The following is a 20,054-nucleotide window of genomic DNA, read 5'->3' on the forward strand; positions in this document are numbered from 1 at the left end:
ACTAAGAATAAACCTAGTCATATCTATTTCTCCTTGGAATTAAAAAAATACAATGAAATGTATGTGGGAACAGTCTATATTTCACATCTGAGTTATATTAGGGTGTGAGAAGTCCCAAGTCATGGAAGGCCACCTATTTATTATCTATTGCTGTTTGAAAAATTACCCCACAACACAGTAACTTAAAATAACAACATTTGTTATCTTTCAGTTCTATGGGTTAGTAATGCAGGCACAGCTTAGGTGGATGCTTTAGCTCAAGATCTCTCATAAGGTTGCAACCGAACTGTCCACTGGAGCTGTGACCTCATTTGGAGGCTTGACTAGGAGAAAATATGCTTCTGAGATCACTCACATGGCAGGTTTCTTGATATCTATTGGACCTATAACCTCAGTTCATCATAGCTATAGCTTTGGTCAGAGATTTCCATTTCCATCAGTTCCTTGACATGTGAGTACCTCCATAGGGCAGCTTACAACACAGCAGTTGGCTTCTCTCAGGGAGAATGAGTAAGAGCTCAAGAGTGAACACCTAAGATGAAAGTCATTGTCCTTTTATAACCTAACCCTAGAAGTGATACCCCATCACTTTTACTGCATTCTATTCATTAGAAGGGAGTCACTAGGTCCAGCCCACACTCTAAGAAAGGGTATTACACAAGAGCATGAATACCAGGAAGCAGGATCAATGGGGTACCATCTTAGAGGCTTCCTACCACAGACCACATGCAGATAACAATTATAATCAAACACCCTTCTTTATATATATAACACAGAACACACAGACACACACACGTGTCTGTGTATACAACAATGAATGAACAAGTATTAGGATAATAATGTTCACATATCCTTGATTTAAAATGGTTTTGAATTAACTATTAGTGACTGCAGTGAACAACGTAATGATTTTTTTTTACTAATAAAGCAATCACAAAGAAATTCACATAAATATTTTGGGGTTGAATTAGTTTCCTACAGCTGCTGTTAATTTCCTCAGACTGCAAATCATCACAAATCTGACAGCTTAAAACAACACAAATTTATTATCGTATGGTTCTAGAAGCAAGAAGTTCAAAATCAGTTTTTGTGGACTAAAATCAAGGTGTCAGCAAGGCTGGTTCTTTCTAGAAGCTTTAGGGGAGAATCTGTCTCCTTGCCTTTTCTAACTTCTAGGGGTTGCCTACATTACTTAGTTCATGGCCCCATCTTCCAACTTCACCACCAGCAGCACAGTATTGTCCAATATCTTTTTTTAACTCTGAAACTCTTGCCTCTTATAAGGACCCTTGTGATTACATTGGACCCACCTGGACAATCCAAGATAATCTTCCCATTTCAAAATCCTTAACTTGATCGCATATGCAAACTTCATCCAAAGTAACATACTTTCAGGTCCCTAGGATTAGGACATGGACCATCTTTGAAGGGTTAGGATGTGGACATCTTTGGGAAGGATTAGGACTAGATATCTTGGTGGGGGAGCACTCAATGATTGGTATAAATGACCAAAATAATACTCTTTGTGAATGTAAAAGTCACCTACTCTTTGGCCATGCAATTTAAATGAAAATAAAAAGATCAAATTACATCAAATTGTTTAGAACTGTCCCTAATCTTCTGAAATGAGCACACCTTGGGATTATACTCAATAAACTGTTGAGACCTACTGTTAGGTTTCACATGAGGACTAAACATTAACACTTTTTATGTTAGGTCTTTGACAGATCCTACGTAAATCATGTGATTAGTCCATAAAAACTAAAATAGAAGCTTCAAAGTGGAATAAAAGCAGGTGTGTGTGTGTGTGTGGTCTGTCTGCCTTCTGTATATATCTGTGTGCATGCTTACACATGCATTCATGCTAGGGATAAAAGAGTGTTGACACCACGTAATGGATAAATTGGTTAAGAATCAAAACACTATGTTCTTCATATTTTATTGTAAAATGTCCTCTGTGAGATAGGACACTGCAAAGGATATCAGCTATCTAATTTGATTAAAACACCATATTAAGCTAGGTAATGGAATTATGTATTGTTGCCATGTAAAATTACATTAATTTTTATATTGCTAAAATTTTTATTGCATGACCATCACATACACTACGGAAATCTAGCATTTACACAGAACTTGACTTAAATTTTAAATTCCAAGTCTAAAATTTTTATTAGTTCATTTTGTAATTCCCTGATGTAGCTAGGCATTTCCTTTCAATTAAATAAAACCTGTTATAATACATCACATTTATCTTGTATATCAATGATAAATTTAGCATTATCTGATAAAGGAACAAATTTCCTAGCATATATTGTTTTGTTTCCTAAAGTGTCATACTTGAATGTACTTGAATGTATCAATTGCTGTGAGCCTAAGGACCAGTCCTAGACAAACTGTAAAGTAAATAAAATTTACCTTTTCCCTTTTATTGTTCTATCATGGGACACATCACATACACCATCCTCAACCTTCCTCATAGCATCCCCTTTCTTTTAATGTTCAACAACAACACATCAAATTTAGCTACTCTGGCTTCTAGTCTTGGAGCTCACTTCTGTAACACAGTTAAACACACCTATCCACATAAGATAGAAGTAAACCAACTGCAAAATTTGGCCAATGCTGAGTGAGGGCTGTTAAAAATCAATACTTGGTCAAGATTAACAAAGACCAAAATGCATATTTTAACTCTATAGTGAATGTATGTGATACAGTAATAAATCTGAGGTCTTATTAAGCAATTTAGTTATTAATTTTATTACTAAAATTTTTAATGGTAAAATTTTAAAGTTCAACATTATAATCCAGGAAGGATAATTTCTTAGCATAGAGAGTTACCACATTGCTCCTGTGATCACCCAACTTCACATCTGTAATCCTAAACAGATTCTCACTTTGCAGTGACAAAAGAAAAAAGAAAAAAAGATATTTAGAGCATACCTCAATTTTCTCTATAACTGTGTTCTTTTCTTCATACCTTTTTATATTCCCTATAATGTCTGGATTGAAGAGAATTAATCACAAATCTTCTATGTGATTTGGAAGGCTTCCCGCCTTGTGAAATGTTGACGTGCAAAGTTGATATTCTTTGTTATATTTGCTTAAAAGATGTAAAGACTTTCAAAGTGAAATCTTCACATGTTTAATTTTTTAAAAATTAGAATTATGAAATCACATATATTGAAATCTCTATATTCTGCCTTTTACTATTTTTAAAATTATATAAACATTTGTGGGTTCAAAAAGAATATAATGTCTTCCTAAGCTAATTAATTAATGCAATTACTCCTAATAGACCTATTATATTTCAATGTACTTCCAAATTTATTTGGAAATTTTTAATAAATATTTTTGTTAATAAAATTAGAAACCTTCACAATTTTCCTTATTGTAGCATTTTATGGTTACACTAATATACACTTATACTTCAAAGTATAAATCACATGAGACTTTTCACTCTAAGTTAGCTCTAAAATGTATACTTGTTTTTAAAAATGAACGTTCAGCTACAAAAAAAACTCTTAGAACAAATAATGAATTCACCAATGTTGCATGATACAAAATCAACACTCAAAAAGCAATTGCGGGCTTCCCTGGTGGCACAGTGGTTGAGAATCTGCCTGCCAATGCAGGGGACACGGGTTCAAGCCCTGGTCTGTGAAGATCCCACATGCCGCGGAGCGGCTGGGCCCGTGAGCCTTGATTACTGAGCCTGCGCGTCTGGAGCCTGTGCTCCGCAACAAGAAAGGCCGCGATGGTGAGAGGCCCGCACACCGCGATGAAGAGAGGCCCCCGCTTGCCGCAACTGGGGAAAGCCCTCACACAGAAACGAAGACCCAACACAGCCAAAAATAAATAAATAAATTAATTAAAAAAAAAAAAAAAAAAAGCAATTGCATTTCTACACACTAGCAATGAATAATCTGAAAGGGAAATTAAGAAAACAATTCAATTTACAATAGACCAAAAGGAATAAAATACTTAGCAATAAGTTTAACCAACAAGGCAAAAGACTTGTACACTGGAAACTACAAAACACTAAAAGAAATTAAAGAAGACACATCATGTGTGTATGATTGGAAGACTTAATATTATTAAGATGTCAATACTACCCAAAGTGATCTACAGATTAATGCAATCTCTATCAAAATCCCAATGTCATTTTTTGTAAAGATAGAAAATTCCATCTTAAATTCATATGGAATCTTAAGAAATTCTGAATAGTCAAAACAATTTTGAAAAAGAAAAAAGTTGGAAGTCTCACACATCCCAATTTTAAAACTTATTACAAAGCTACAGTAATCAAAACAGAGTGGTAACGGCATAAAGAAAGATATATAGAACGATGGAATGTAATAGAGAGCTCAGAAATAAACCCATATGGTCAAGTGCTTTTTGACAAATGTGCCAAGATTATACAATGGAGAGAGGACAGTCTTTTCAACAAATAGTATTGAGAAAACTAGATATCCATATGCGCAAGAATAAAGAATGAAGAAAACTGGATATCTATATTCATATGCAAAACAATTAATAAAGAATGCAAGAATGAGAATTAAGTTGAACACTTGTATTACATCATATGCAAAGATTAACACATAATTGATCAAAGACCTAAACATAAGGGCGAAAACTATAAAACTCTTAGAGGAAAACATAGAGGAAAAGCTTCATGACATGGAATTTGGCAATGATTTCATGCATATGACACTAAAATCACAGGCAACAACAAAAACAAAAAATAAATAAGCTGGACTTCATCAAACTTTAAAACTTCTGTGCATCGAGACACAATCAACAAAATAAAAAGGCAACCCAAAGAATGGGAAATAATATTTACATATCATATATCTAATAAGGAGTTAATATCCAGAATATATAAAGAACTCTTATAACTCAACAACAGAAAAACAAACAACCTGATTAAAAATGGGCAAAGGACTTGAAAAGACATTTCTCCAAAGAAGATATATTAATGGCCAACAAGCAGAAGAAAAAAATGCTCAACATCAATAGTCATTAGAGAAATGCAAATCAAAACTATAATAAGATACTACATCACACACATTAGGATGGCTACTATATTAAAAGAAAAAGAAAACAGAAAATAACAACCATTGGCAAGGATGTGGAGAAATTGGAACCCTGTGTATTGTTAGATTACAATGTAAAATGATGCAGTGGCTACAGAAAACAATATGGCAGCTCATCAAAAATTTAAAAATAGAATTACCATATGATTCAGCAATTCCACTTCTGGGTGTACACCCAAAAGAATTCAAAGCAGTGAGTTTTTCAAAGAGATATGTTTACACCCATGTTCATAGCAGCATTATTCACAATAGCTAAAATGTAAAGCAACCCAAGTGTCCAGCCACAGAAGAATGGATAAATAAAATGTGGTATACACATATAATGTAATATAATTAAACCTAAAAAAGGAAGGAAATTCTAACACATGCTACAATATGGATGAACCTTGAGGACATTATGCTAAATGAAATAAGCCATTCAAAAAAAAAAAACCTGCAAATACTGTCATTCTATTTACATGAGGTACCCAGAGTAGTCAAATTCTTTGAGACAAAAGTAGAATGGTGGTTGCCAGAGACAAGGGGAAGAGAAGATAAGGAGTTGTTTAATGAGTATGGAGTTTCAGTTTTGCAAGATGAAAAGCATTCTGGAGATTGGTTGCTGCTATGATCTGAAATTCCTATGTTGAAACCTGATGCTCAATGTGATAATATTAAGAGGTAGGACTTTGGGAAGCATAATTAGGTCATAAGGGTGGAGCCCACATGAATGGATTAGTGCCCTTCTAAAAGAGGACCAGGAGAGCCATCTTGCTCCTTTCACCATGTGAGGACAGAGCACAAAGGCACAAAGGCAGTCTATGAACCAGGAAGTGGGTCCTCATAAGACATTGAATCTGCCTGTGGTTTGATCTTGTACTTCCCAGCCTCCAGAACTGTGAGAAATATATTTCTGTTGTTTATTGGCCACTCAGCCTATGATATTTTGTTATAGCAGCCCAAATGGACTAAGGTAGTTGTACAACAATGAGAGTGTACTTAACGTTACTGAACTGTACACTTAATGGTTAAGACAGTAAATTTTATGTTATGTATATTTTACTGCAATTAAAAACTTAAAATAATAAACACATGTTCAGATTTTCATAATCAAAACAAATGGCATACTTTGTATTACTGTTAAACTGATTAGGTGTACCATCATATGATGGTAATCCAAGTAATTCCACACAAGTTCAAGGTTGCCAGAAATGACACAGAAATGGCATTCAGCAAATTAATCTTCCTGAGCCTGATGCTAAAACCAAACAGCAGGTGTAGCCTAAATTTCAAGGCCTATGCCAAATCTCAGTACAAGCTGAAATGAAGACTCTTACAAGAGTCTTGCCAACTGTGAAAATTTCAGAAACTTTGGCAGACAGGTTGAGAACAAATTTTTGGTCCAGCAACCCTATTTGCCTTTCTTCAACCCACATAGATCTTACTATTTAGATTAGTGCTCATTCCATTAATCACAGAATCAGATCCATAAGTTTGTACTGTCCCTAAAACTTAAATAAACCTCTTCCTTATTTTAAGTTGGTCCTAAGAAAGGACATTAAGGTTTATGGAAGGAAAGAGAGTTGGTCCTCTGAGTGGGTATATCGTGTGGCCCTTTCCTATCTCGGCAGTGTTATAAGAGCTTTCTACAGTGATGTACGTGGTCTTCTGCAAAACAAGGCTTTAAATATATATTAAATAACACATTAATTGACTGTATCTTTTGAATCCTAAAAAATCACAAGTTGAGCTTCTGGGCTGGGATTTTAATTGCCATCATATTGTTTCAACTATTACTGAGTCAGATTACTCACAACATCGTAGTCAAATCTTAGTTAAATGGTTTGGGTGTGCTTGGAAAGGACTTTGCATTGCTCCAAACCATCTTGGTTTCCCTGCCAATATTCATGAGCATCCAAAGATTAGAGGCTGATTCACTCATATAAAGTACCATTAAAAAAAGATGCTTACTAAGTATTTTTCATCAAGCTGCTGATGAAAACTTCTGGAGCTAAGAATAGTCAGGTGAGATAATCCCAAATGGTGGATACAACTTCCCCTCCAAGGTTAAATGAGGAAAAGTATAACATGGTGAGATTTGGTTTTCAGGCAGAGAATGGTCTCAATTCATCATAATTTCTTCCTTGAACATTGCAATATAAAGTTTATTATAAACCATAGCTCTGTACAGCTGAAAAACATCTATTTTTACTAAACACCAAAAATATCACCAAATGATATTCATGAGATAAACCTAAATATATCAAATTGTCAGAACAGATAAGGACAAAGAAGCACTTTTCTCCCAGCCTACAAAGCAAGAATACTGATCACTGCTAAGTCATAGTTGGGAAAAGTGCTGACCCTAAATTCCAATTCCTACTGGAAATATTTATGCCACACCATGTGGGAAAGATGCAATATTGTGACAATGGAAGAGTTATACTCCTTCCATATTTAAGCATTAATTGTAGTGAGCACAGTTCTGTGGCTTTAAATGAGTATGGTATTTTTAGGAGCATTATAATAGCAAACTATAGCTTTGCTGGCTTGTCAAAAGGAGGATCAGATTTCAGTAAGACATGGTTGGGACAAAAACAAAGGTTACACTATTTTCCTAAAGTTATAAAGAAAGTTCAAAGAACACAGATTTGGTCTTGCAATAATATATTCCTTATAAATTAGTGTCAAAAAATTTCTAAAACTATACTACGGTTATTCACACACCAGTGTGGCTAAAAGTATGTAATTAAACAAAAGAATTAGGAGATTAAAATTATGCCAATAATGTTAGTAAATGTACTATCTCTTCAAAACAGAGTAGCTACTGATGGTCACTGAAAAAAATACATGAAAAAAAGCCTACTTTAAAACTCAATTTTAAAAAATCAGTCATAAAATTCAAATGAGCATTCTTAGAAAACTACCCTTCATGAACAATGGAGCTTCTGGATGGTAACTGGCAGAACATTAAAGTATCTTAAAGAATTATTAAGGTAATGGTATTTCATATGCCCGTGTTATGTTTATAGCTCTCCAATTACTTTGAATTTGATAATCTATGTAACATGGTTTTGGTCAATGAGAATATAGAGTTCAAGAGAACATATTTCCCGACCATTCAGTGTGTTTAGTTTATTGTCACTGCTTTATTTTCTCTTAAGTCATTAGAAAGTACCAAAAGTAATCTTTATTTAAAAATATGGAACATTCACTCTAACACATAATTATAAGTAGCAAACACAAATGAATCAGAGGAAAAAGTAACATCTACTGATTGTCCAATAGCATGCCAAGGACTAGGAGTTTTCACGTGCATCATCTAATTTAGTTGAGGATAAGTGCTACTATGCCCTTTAATGAAGGCAAAGAAACAGAGGGTCAGAAAGATCAAATAACGAGCCCAAGTTCACAATTAATAGAAGTGGGATGTGAGTATTTGTCTTCTTTGAGTTGCCCAATTCCATGATCCCAATGCAAAACTAACGTGTCTCAAAGAAAACTTAAACTCAGAAAGGAAAAGATAAATCCTGTCTTTGTTGAAGTATTCCAAGAGAAAGCCAAGGTTTGTGTACTATGTAATCCCATATTATGGTATTTAATGTCACAAAATAACCATGATGTAGTCATTATTATTCCTATTTTAAATTTAATTCCTCAAGATTAAATCCTGGCTTCAAACTCAAGTCTCTCTGACAACATAAAACCACACAGAGTTCAAATCAGGTAACTTGAGTACACACTTTTCTGTATCTCATGCATGGTATAGACAGATGAAGCATTCTCCCTAGGGGCTTTTGATTACAACTCCAAACCAAGCCAAAGTCTCAAAAACAAAAGACCCTTAATTTGAGTCAGTGAAGAAATGGATACTGAATAAATTGAGTGTTTACCAGAAAATACGGAAAAGCTTACAGTGACAAATATTTTCTCATATTAACAAGGCATTTAGGTTCTAACATAGGCCTTGGTCCAGTGACTCAACCATGTTAGGGCTCAACTCTGTGGTTACCTAGGCTTTTCCTTCATTCATGGTCTCTCATGTTCTCAAGATGGCTGCTCAGGTTTCTGACATCAGAGCTGTGCTTATGGCAAAATGAGGAGAAAGGAGTAATGTCAGCCCCTGGTTTTCCCTTTTATAGTGAGAAAGCAAAGTTTTCTTGGGCACATTCCTAGCAAACTTCTTCCTATGTCTAGTGGCCAGAACTGTGCAAGCTTTCCAGCCCTACCAGCAAGAAAGATGGGGAAACAGTGTTCAGCTTTCCAAACTCTATAGAAAAGACAGGAAGAAGTGTAGGCAGAGGGAAAGAGGCATTGTGTCATCCAACTACAGTGTCTGCCTCAAGAACTACAAGGGAGGTTTTTTAAATGCTTCAGATTAAAAGATACTTGCAATTTTGTTTATCCTCAAAATCAGCTCACAAAAAGCTAAAACAACCTCATCAACTTTTTTTTATCAATCTGCTCGTAACATGAAACTTCTGAAGAAATATATAAAACCAACGAAAAGAATAATTTGATCACCACCTAAGAAAAAAATCAAGTTGATCTTTGCCAGAAACTATTAGGGAAATATCTGTGACAGAGTCCACTACTAGCATACTCACTACCTTTTCTCCACTTCTTCTTTACTAAGAGACTCACCTTCCTTAGCATCCAGGAATGACCTCACGACACATTTCAAACCCATGCAATGTAAACTGGTGGAAGGAGTTTTAAGAAAGTTCCTCAAAAGAAAACAACCGATTCAGCTGATGTGTCCCATTTTGCCCTTCATCTTCCTTTTACTTACAGATTGAAATGTAAAACTGGTGGCTGAACTCCAGCAGCCAATTTGCAAACTTGAACAGTATCATACTCTAAGAAGAGAGTTTGAGAAAGCTCAGAGGGGTCTGAATTCTGGGGACACAATAGGTCCTCCATAACATTCTAGACTGCCTCCATTGAGACTCTCTCTCACAAATGAAAAAGAACCCCTTAATTTGTTTAAGCCAGAGTTTTTTAAGTTCTGTTAGTCAGATTATGAACTGCCATTAATTGGAAATAAAATAAAGATAGCATAACAAATCTAAATGAATCAGTTTACATAAAAATGGAAACCACAAAACTGTTAAAAATCAATAGTCCCTTTTATAGATCACATGCCAATTAGTGAAACTATTTTTATTAATTTGTAAGTATCTTGACCATAAGTAGCACATATGCACATATTAAGCCCATTTCTCTAATATTTATATATACATTTAAAATACATATACATATATTTATGCACATTGATATATATGTACATAGAAAGTTTGTGTGTGTGTGTGTGTGTGTATGTGTGTATGCACTCACACATATGCCTATAAATATAATATATATACACAGAACACAACATTCAGTTGGTAAATAGGAGTTTATGTTATGGCTCAAAATAAGTTAATTCAAGTCTTACATAAAGAGATAACTAGAGTGTCATCTGCATAATATTGGTAATAGTATTTTCTGGGAGGTTACATTTGAATAACTATTTTATTATTATTCTTAAATGTTTCTGTATTGCTTATCTATTTTTTTAATAACGAGCTTGTATCTTTTTCTTACAAAAAGAATGAAATCATTCTTTAGAAAAAAGAAGTTAGGATTTATTGTTGCTAATTTATTAAAATTAAAATACACTGGCAAATGTTTTTACTATGTGAGAAAATATTATAAGAATTTTGAACTGTTTTTTCAAGCACAATTCTTTGCAGTCATGGTATCTAACACATAGAATTAATTTATTTGTGGTTACAAAGCAGTTGTAGCATAATGAATTACAGTTAAATCTATATTTAAAACAGAAACTAAATTTCTTTTTGCTTAGATGTGTTTTTTTAATGCGATGAACTCATTTTACAGCTTGTTCCTGTAGGAAAATCATGGATAGAAAATTGAAATATTTATTCTTGGGTTCAAACAATGAAACTCAGAAATGTGTTTTACTTTATTTTATAAGACAGTCATAAGAAAATATTTAAAATAACATATGTCAGGTAAATAACTAGAATATACATAGCTATATGCCTTTAGAGGTCAAAGTCTTTTATCTGTTTTCCTTATTGCCTAAAAGTTATTCCTTGGAAGTAAGTTTAAAAAGTCAACTATTGCAGTCCCTTAAATCAGACATGAAAGAAAATCGTGCCCAGTTGTCTGAGTTAATGTGTCCTCTTTAACACTTGTTACCTCCGTTCCTGAAAGGATTAGATTCTCTATTGCACTTCTCACCAGAAATAAAAGAGCAAAACTGAAGAACAAACATGAAAGATGAAGTACAAAGAGAGGTGACTTATCCTAAGTCACACAATGATAACTGATTTATTCATTAAGCATCCACTGTGCATCAACTATATTCAAGCTGTCAAGGACACAAAGTTGATGAAGGGAATATTTGAAGGTATTTTGTTCTATGGCCATTATAGCAGCCTTTCAACTCTATCATCTTAGGTCATTTATGTCTATCACCAAATTAAAGATCCAAAACAACCTCTAGAGGACACCTAGTACAAGCTTATCTTTTTTTATAGCTGATTTCACTGGGCAGCAAGAAAGCAGACCTATTCTTTATAAGGTAGTCATTTAAAATTACACCTGAAAAAAGAGCCAGGCATGTGAAGAGCAAGGTATAGTAAATACTAAGCACAAATGGAGGAAACAGCATGTGTGGTTCTTGGAACCGCAGAAAGGCCAGAGTGACTGGAGTATATTGATGCCAAAGAAGAGAAGTATGAGTTGAGGTCAGAAAGTAAGGACCAGAACAGGCAGATTCCTGGGGTCTGTGGTTAGGAGATTGGATTTAATTTTAAATCAACAAACAAATTAGAGAAGAGATTTGATAATAAAACCTTCAAGAATGACTTCATACATTTGGTACAGAGGAGAAGGAAAAGGAAAGAGCAAATTTCGGTACTATGAAGATAACCAAGACAGGACTATGTCACAGAAGCCAAAAACGGAGAGAGTTCTGGGGAGGGTGGGGGGAACTGATCAATACTGCCAAACATTACAGGCACAACATGGAGTTTATTCCATTTGTCCATTAGATGAGAACAGTTTCAATAAAATATTGAAAAGGCAGAAGCCAGATTGTGGGGGAGTGAAAACTAATTGATTAGTGAGAGAATTCAGGAAACTCAATTTTGTAAGTGAAGGGAATAAGAGAAAAGTCAGTGAAGACAGACCACTCATATGGAGGTAATAATGGTGAAAAAAAAAATTGTTGGAATGTGGAAATTCTGGTTTCAATGCAGGTAAAGGCAAAGAGCCAGTGGAACAAGGGAGAAACTAAGGATGTGAGCAAGATCAGAGAGAAGGCAGGAGGGGATGGGATCTAAATCAGAGGTGAAAGAGTTGCCCTGGGCAAAGGGTCAAGGAAAGAAGAGATCAATGGCCATTTTTATTGGATTAGAAAAAGCTAGTACAATCCATAAGTGATGGTCCCTCAGCAGGATAAAGAGTATCAAATAAAGCAACAGTGAGTGTATGGCTTGGGGACTTGAGGAAAAAGTAAAATTGGGAGAACATACTCTGTTAAATGTCAAAGGCATCCTCAAAAGATGAAAAAAAGCAATCAAGTCATAGTAAGGGTCTCATTAAGGTTGGATAGCATTAATCACACAACAGAAGAAAAAGGCCCAAACGTAACTAGGAGTATCTTTACCTCTATCCAACTGTAATGGAGATAAATCTGTTACTGAGCATCTACTCTAGGTGGTATTGAAAATAAATATAGTCTTTTTAGATAAGCCAACTCATCACATTTTCAGCTGGCCTCTGAAACAACCTTGAATTTCCCACTATCATTCTTTAATTTCGCATTATTTTATGTGATAAAAGGATACCTCACACTAGTTAGAGACTAGATAATTTACTATTGATACCAACTCTACTGTTCACAGAACATTTTAGAATTGTGTACTTGACATTTCAATTGCCTTTCTCTGTTCAAATAAATCTGCATTATTTTATTACTAGGAGAAAGCAGGCTCAGTCATATTTAATTTCTGATAATAAGTCTCTGTAAAAGTCCTTCAAAATTCCTCTGTAAAATAATGGCCTGTATTGCCTCCCCATAGCAAATGTTTAGTGTTTGAAGTATAGAATTTCACCTACTTTCCCACTGCTTCAGTGAGATAGTGATGTCAGGCAAAAACCATGATATTCCTGTCTCCTAGTTTCCATCTTCTCTAGAATGCTGTTATTATGCTCAGACTGGAGAGAAGAGGAGAAAAAAACAGACATCAAAAAGCAGCTCTTTTAGCCTGCATGTACCCTTCTTGCTTCAGCACTGCTCCCCTCTGGGGCTAGGGTCATTGTGGAGGGGAGGGGAAAGCACACATTTAAAAGGAACAGAGCCAGCACAGACCCAATCCTCAGGACCTCTGCCCCAGCAACTTGGGATCTGACCCCACCCCCAAAAGAGCAGTGATGACCAATGAGCAGAGGGGAAGCCCTGCCTCACACCTGGCTCCAGCCCTAGCCCCTCCATTTCCAGTCCACTTCCTACTAAGGTGATAACTGCTAGCATACCCTGAGGAAAGAAGTGACTTGCTTCCATTTCAAATTGGGCCCTCCAACCAAAAGCACTGAGCACACATGGTCCATGCAGGAATGCTTGCACATAAGGACATCACTTCAATACTGCAATAGGTAATTGTTTCACCGAAATTCATAGAGATAGAGACATTAAGCAAACTGAGAAAGCAGAAGAACTGGTCTCAACTGAAAGAGCAAGGGAAAACCCCTGAAAAAATAATGAAACAGATAAACAATTTACCAGATAAAAAATTCAAAACATTAGTAAATAAGAGTGCTAACTGAATTGGGAAAAGAATAGATGAACACAGTGAGTGAGAATTTTAACAAGGGACAAGAAAATATAAAAGAAACCCAATCAGAAATGAAGATTCAATAACTGACATAAAAAACACACTAGAAGGAATGAATAGCAGACCAAGTGATACCAAAGAACACATAAGTGATCTGGAAGATAGAATAATGAAAAAATCACTCAATTAGAAGAGCAAAAAGAAAACTTTTTTTTTTAAATGAAAACAACTTAAGATATTTGGGGGATAACATCAAGCATACCAACATCTGCATGATAGGAGTTCCAGAAGGAGAGGAGAGGGATAAGGGGCTTGAAATTGTATTTGATAAAATTATGGCTGAAAACTTCCAAAACCTAAAGAAGGAAACAGATATCCACGTACAGGAAGCACAGAGTGTCCCAAACAAGATGAACCCAAACAGACCCACACCAAGACATATCATAATTAAAATAGCAAAATTTAAAGATAAAGAGAGAATTCTAAAGGCAGCAAAAGAAAAACAAAGAGTCATGTATGAGAGAATCTCCATAAAGCTATCAGCTGATTTTTGTGCAGAAACTTTGCAAGCCAGAAGGGATGGAAAGATATATTCAAAGGGCTGAAAAGGAAAAATATGCAACCTAAGGTATTCTACCCAACAGAAACTTTGCAGGCCAGAAGAGGTGGAAAGATATATTCAAAGGGCTGAAAGGGAAAAATATGCAACCTAAGGTATTCTACCCAACAAGATTATCACTTAGATTCAAAGGAGAGATAAAGAACTTCTCAAACAAGCAAAAACCAAGAGTTCATCAATACTAAACCACACCTAAAAGAAATATTAAAAGGTATTCTCTAAGTGCAAAAGAAGTAAGCATCTATAAGAAAGGTAAAATCCCACTAGAAAATGCAAATATATTGTAAGGGCTAAGGATCAAACACTTAAATAAGCTAGAACAAAGATTAAAAGACAAAAATTGTAAAAGCAACTATAATCACAATAAACAGTTAAGGGATAAACATGTATATGTAAAATAGGATGTCAAAAACACAAAAGGTGGGGGAGGCGAGCAATAAATATAGAACTTTTAGACTGTATTTGAACTTAAATGACTACCAGTTTAAAACAAGAAGATATAGTTATAGGTCAACATATATGAACTCCATGGTAATGACATATAAAAAATCTAGAATAGATACACAAAAACTAAAAAGAAAGGAACACAAGCATACTACTAAAGAAACTCATCAAAACACAAAGAAAGAAATATAAAAATAAAAAGAAGAAATGAACAGAGAATAACTACAAAAACAACTGGAAAACAATTAATAAAATGGAAATAAGTACCTACCTATCAATAATTACTTTAAATGCTAATAAGCTAAATGCTCTGATCAAAAGACACAGAGTGGCTGATTGGTTAAAAAAATAAGACCTATCTATTTGCTGCCTACAAGAAACTCACTTCAGAGCTAAAGATACACATAGATTGAAAGTGAGAGGATGGAAGAAGATATTTCATGCAAATGGGAACAACAATAAAGCGGGGGTAGCAATACTCATATCAGACAAAAAAAAAAAGACTTTAAAACAAAGGTTATAACAAAGACAAAGAAGGGCATTACATAATGATAAAGGAAACAGTACAAGAAGAGGACATTATACTCATTAACATATACGCACCCAATACAGGAGCACCTAAATATAGAAAGCAAATATTAACAGACATAAAGGGAGAAACTGACAATAACACAATAATAGTATGGGGCTTTAATGCATCACTGACATCAACAGACAGATCATCCAGACAGAAAATCAATAAGGCAACAGTATCTTAAATGACACAATAGACCAGTAGGACTTAAAAGAGATCTAGAGGACATTCCATTCAAAAACAGCCAAATCCACGTTATTTTCAGGTGCACATGGAACATTCTCCAGGACAGATCACATGCTAGGGCACAAAACAAGTCTCAACAAATTTAAGAGGACAGAAATCATGACAAGCATTTCTTTCAACCACAAAGGTATGAAACTACAAATCAATTACAGAAAGAAAAGTGGGAGAAGCACAAACACATAGAGACTAAACATGCTACTTAAAAACCAATGGGTCAATAAAGAAGTCAAAGAGGAAATCAGAAAATACCTTAAGACAAATGAAAATGGAAACACAACACACCAAAATCTATGGGATGCAGCAAAAGCAGTTCTAGGAAGGAAGTTTAAAGTGATATAGACCTTCCTCAAGAAACAATAAAAATCTCAAAAAAAAAACAACCTAAGCTACCAACTAAAAGAACTAGAAACAGAACAAACAAAGCCCAAAGTCAGCAGAAAAACAGGAACAATAGAGATCAAAGAGGAAATAATACAGACAAAAAAAAAAAAAATTCAGTGAAACCAAGAGCTGGTTCTTTGAAAAGGTATACAAAACCTTTAGCTAGGTTTATAATGAAGAAAAGATAGAGGACCCACTAAACAAAATAAATGAAAAAAGAGAAACAACAACTGATGCAAGAGAGATACAAAAATTAATAAGAAAGAATACTAGAGATAGTTATATGTGAACAAATTGGACAATCTAGAAGAAATGGACAAATTTATAGAAACATACAACATGCCAAGACTGAATCAGGAAGAAACAGACAATTTGAACAGACCGATCACTAGAAGTAAAATTGAATTTATAATTAAAAAAACTTCCAGCAAACAAAAGTGCAGGACCAGCCAGTTTCACATAGAAATTCTACCAAAAATATAAAGAAGAAAAAATACCTATCCTTCTCAAAATATTTCCAAAAAATTGAAGTGGACAGAACACTCCCAAATTCATTTTACAAGGCCACCATTACCCTGATACCAAAACCAGACAAAGACACCACAAAAAAAGAAAATTTCAGGCCAATATCTTGATAAATATAGTTGTAAAAATTCTCAACAAAATATTAGCAAACTGAACTCAACAGTATATGAGAAGGATAATACACCATGATCAAGTGGGATTTATTCCAGGGACACAAGGATGGTTGAATATTTGCAAATCAATCAGTGTGATACACCACATAAACAACAACAACAAAAAAGATAAAAACCACATGATCATACCAATAGATACAGGAAAAGCAATGGACAAAATTCAATATCCATCTATGATAAAAACTCTCATCAAAGTTGGCATGAAAGGGGAACACACTGTAAAATAATAAAGTCATTTATGACATACCCACAGCTAACATCATACTCAATGGTGAAAGCTGAAAGCCTTTCCTCTAAAATCAGGAACAAGACAAGGATGTCTGCTCCTCTCTCCACTTCTTTTTAATATATAATAGTATTGGAAGTCCTAGCCACAGTAATCAGACAAGAAAAAGAAAATAATGTATCCAATTTGGAAGGTAAAAATTAAAACAGTCACTATTTGTAGATGACATGATACTCTATATAGAGAACCCTAAGTCTCCACACAAAACTAGTAGAACTATTAAATGATTTCAACAGGGCAGCAGGATACAACATTAATATATAGAAATCTCTTGCATATCTATACACTAATAATGAAATATAAGAAAGCAAAAGTAAAAAAAAAAACTTTTTAAAAATTGTATCCAAAAAAATATTTGGGAATAAACTTAACCAAGGAGGTGAAAGACCTATTCTCTGAAAGCTGTAAAACACTGATGAAAGGTATTGAAGATGATGAAAAGAAAGGGAAGATATCTCATGTTCTTGGATTGGAATAATTAACGTTTAAATGTTCATACTACCCAAAGCAGTCTATATATTTAATGCAATCCCTATCAAAACACCCACGACATTTTCCGCAGAATAAGAACAATCCTAAAATTTATATGGAACCATAAAAAACCCCAAATTGCCAAAGCAATCTTGAGGAAAAACAAAGCTGGAGGTACCAAGCTCCCTGACTGCAGACTCTACTACAAAGCTACAGTAATAAAACAGAATGGTACTGGCACAAAAACATACACATAGATGAAAGGAACAGGCTAGAAAGCCCGGAAATAAACCCACACACTGATGGTCAATTAATCTATGACAAAGGAGGCAAGAATATACAATGGATAAAAGACAGAGAATGCAAAAGAATGAGATTAGAACATTTCCTCACACCATGTACAAAAATAAACTCAAAATTGTTTAAAGACCTAAATGTAACACCTGAAACCATAAAACTCTTAGAAGAGAACATGCGCAGAACACTCTTTGATATAAATCATAGGAATTTTTTTTTGGATCTGTCTCCTAGGACAAAAGAAATAAAAGTAAAAATAAACAAATGGGACCTAATTAAACTTAAAAGATTTTGCACAGCAAAGGAAACCATAGACAAAATGAAAGGACAACCTATGGAAAATATTTGCAAGTGATCTATTTACTATCCAAATGTATAATACTATAATATTTACTATCCAAAATATATAAACAGCTCATACAACTCAACAATAAAAAACAAATAAACTGATTAAAAATTTGACAGAGACCTAAATAGACATTTTTCCAAAGAAGACAAACAGATGGCTAACAGGCACATGAGAAAATGCTCACATTGCTAATTATTAGAGAAATGCAAATCAAAACCACAATAAGATATCACCTCACACCTGTCAAAATGGCTATCACCAAAAAGTCCACAAATAACAAATGTTGGTGAATATGTAGAGAAAAGAGAACCCTAGTGCACTGTTGGTGGGATTGTAAATTAGTGCAGCCACTGTGGAAAACAGTATGGAGGTCCCTCAAAAAATTAAAAATAGAACTACCATATGATCCAGGAATTCCACTGCTGGGTATACATCCAGAAAGAACAAAAACACTAATTCAAAAATATACATGTACCCCAATGTCCATAGCAGCACTATGTACAATAGCCAAGACATGGAAGCAACCCATCAGACAAATGGATAAAAAAGATGTGGTATATATATACAATGGAATATTAGCCATAAAAAAGAATGAAATTCTGCCATTTGCAGCAATGTGGATGGACCTTGAGAATGTTATGCTTAGTGAAATAAGTCAGAGAAAGACAAATACCGTATGATATCACTTATATGTGTAATCTGAAAAATAAAGCATATGAATGTACATAGCAAAACAGAAACAGACTCACAGATATACATAACAAACTAGTGCTTACCAGAGGGGAGAGGGAAGAAGAAGGGGCAAAATAGGAGTAGGGGATCAGGAGATAGAAACTACTATGCATAAAATAGATAAAAAACAAGGATATATTTTTATCCTTGTACAGCACAGGGAATTATAGCCATTGTTCTGTAATGACTTTATATGGAGTATAATATATAAAAATACCGAATCTCTATGCTGTACACCTGAAACTAAAATAATATTGTATATCAACTATACTTCAAAAAAAAGATTTAAAAAGCAGCTCTTTTAGCACCTTCAATTCTGCAAGCTCAATCAATCTCATGGGAATTCACTATACGGCTATTTCGTTTCAGTTCAATATGGATAAATTTCATGATTTTGTTTTGATCATGAGTTTCTTAAGATGCAGTTTGGTATGATAAATAAATGCTGCAGACTTACGGTGCTGAGTGCTTTCAAACAAGACTTTACAATTCACACTTTCAGTACTTTTCCTCTAATCACCATATCAGAAGCAAGAATCCTTTAGAACTCTCTAGAATGACTGAAGTTTTCATCCTTGTTTTTTTCAGTGTGTTCCACTTGTGTGCATCTTCTTACAGCTGTCACTGACTCACTGCCAAAGAAAGTGGGGCAGTATAGGCCAAAGGTTAGGTATTTGGGCTTTCAAGTCAGAATCCTGTGGGTATAAGCCACATTTGTGCAAGTTACTTTACCTCTCTGAGCCTTGATCTCCTCATCTATCAAATGAGAAGGAAATATTGCTTATGTTGCAGTTATGTTAAGGAGTAAATGAGTTAATACATGTAAAACATTTAACACAGGACACAGTACACACTAAATCTTAACTAATGGCAGCAGTTACTACTCTATTTAGGCATCCCCTCTTATTGCCATTTCCTTAATATTCTCTCTAAGCCTCAAAATACCTACACTGCTCCCCCCAGAAGCTGCAACATTATTATGGTATTGAATAAATGAATCTGTTTTTTACACTGCCAGGAGCAGCATAGCTCTCCC

The 20,054-nt window shown here is 34.5% G+C and overlaps 1 protein-coding gene across 1 annotated transcript in view; it reads right to left on the reverse strand.

Moving 5' to 3' along the window:
• Positions 1-20,054, reverse strand: part of KCTD8 (potassium channel tetramerization domain containing 8) — a 276,658-nt gene that overhangs the window by 202,148 nt on the left and 54,456 nt on the right. The window lies entirely within an intron of this gene.

The sequence above is a fragment of the Eubalaena glacialis genome, chromosome 5, assembly GCF_028564815.1.
Source record: "Eubalaena glacialis isolate mEubGla1 chromosome 5, mEubGla1.1.hap2.+ XY, whole genome shotgun sequence".
NCBI classification, from domain to species: domain Eukaryota; kingdom Metazoa; phylum Chordata; class Mammalia; order Artiodactyla; family Balaenidae; genus Eubalaena; species Eubalaena glacialis.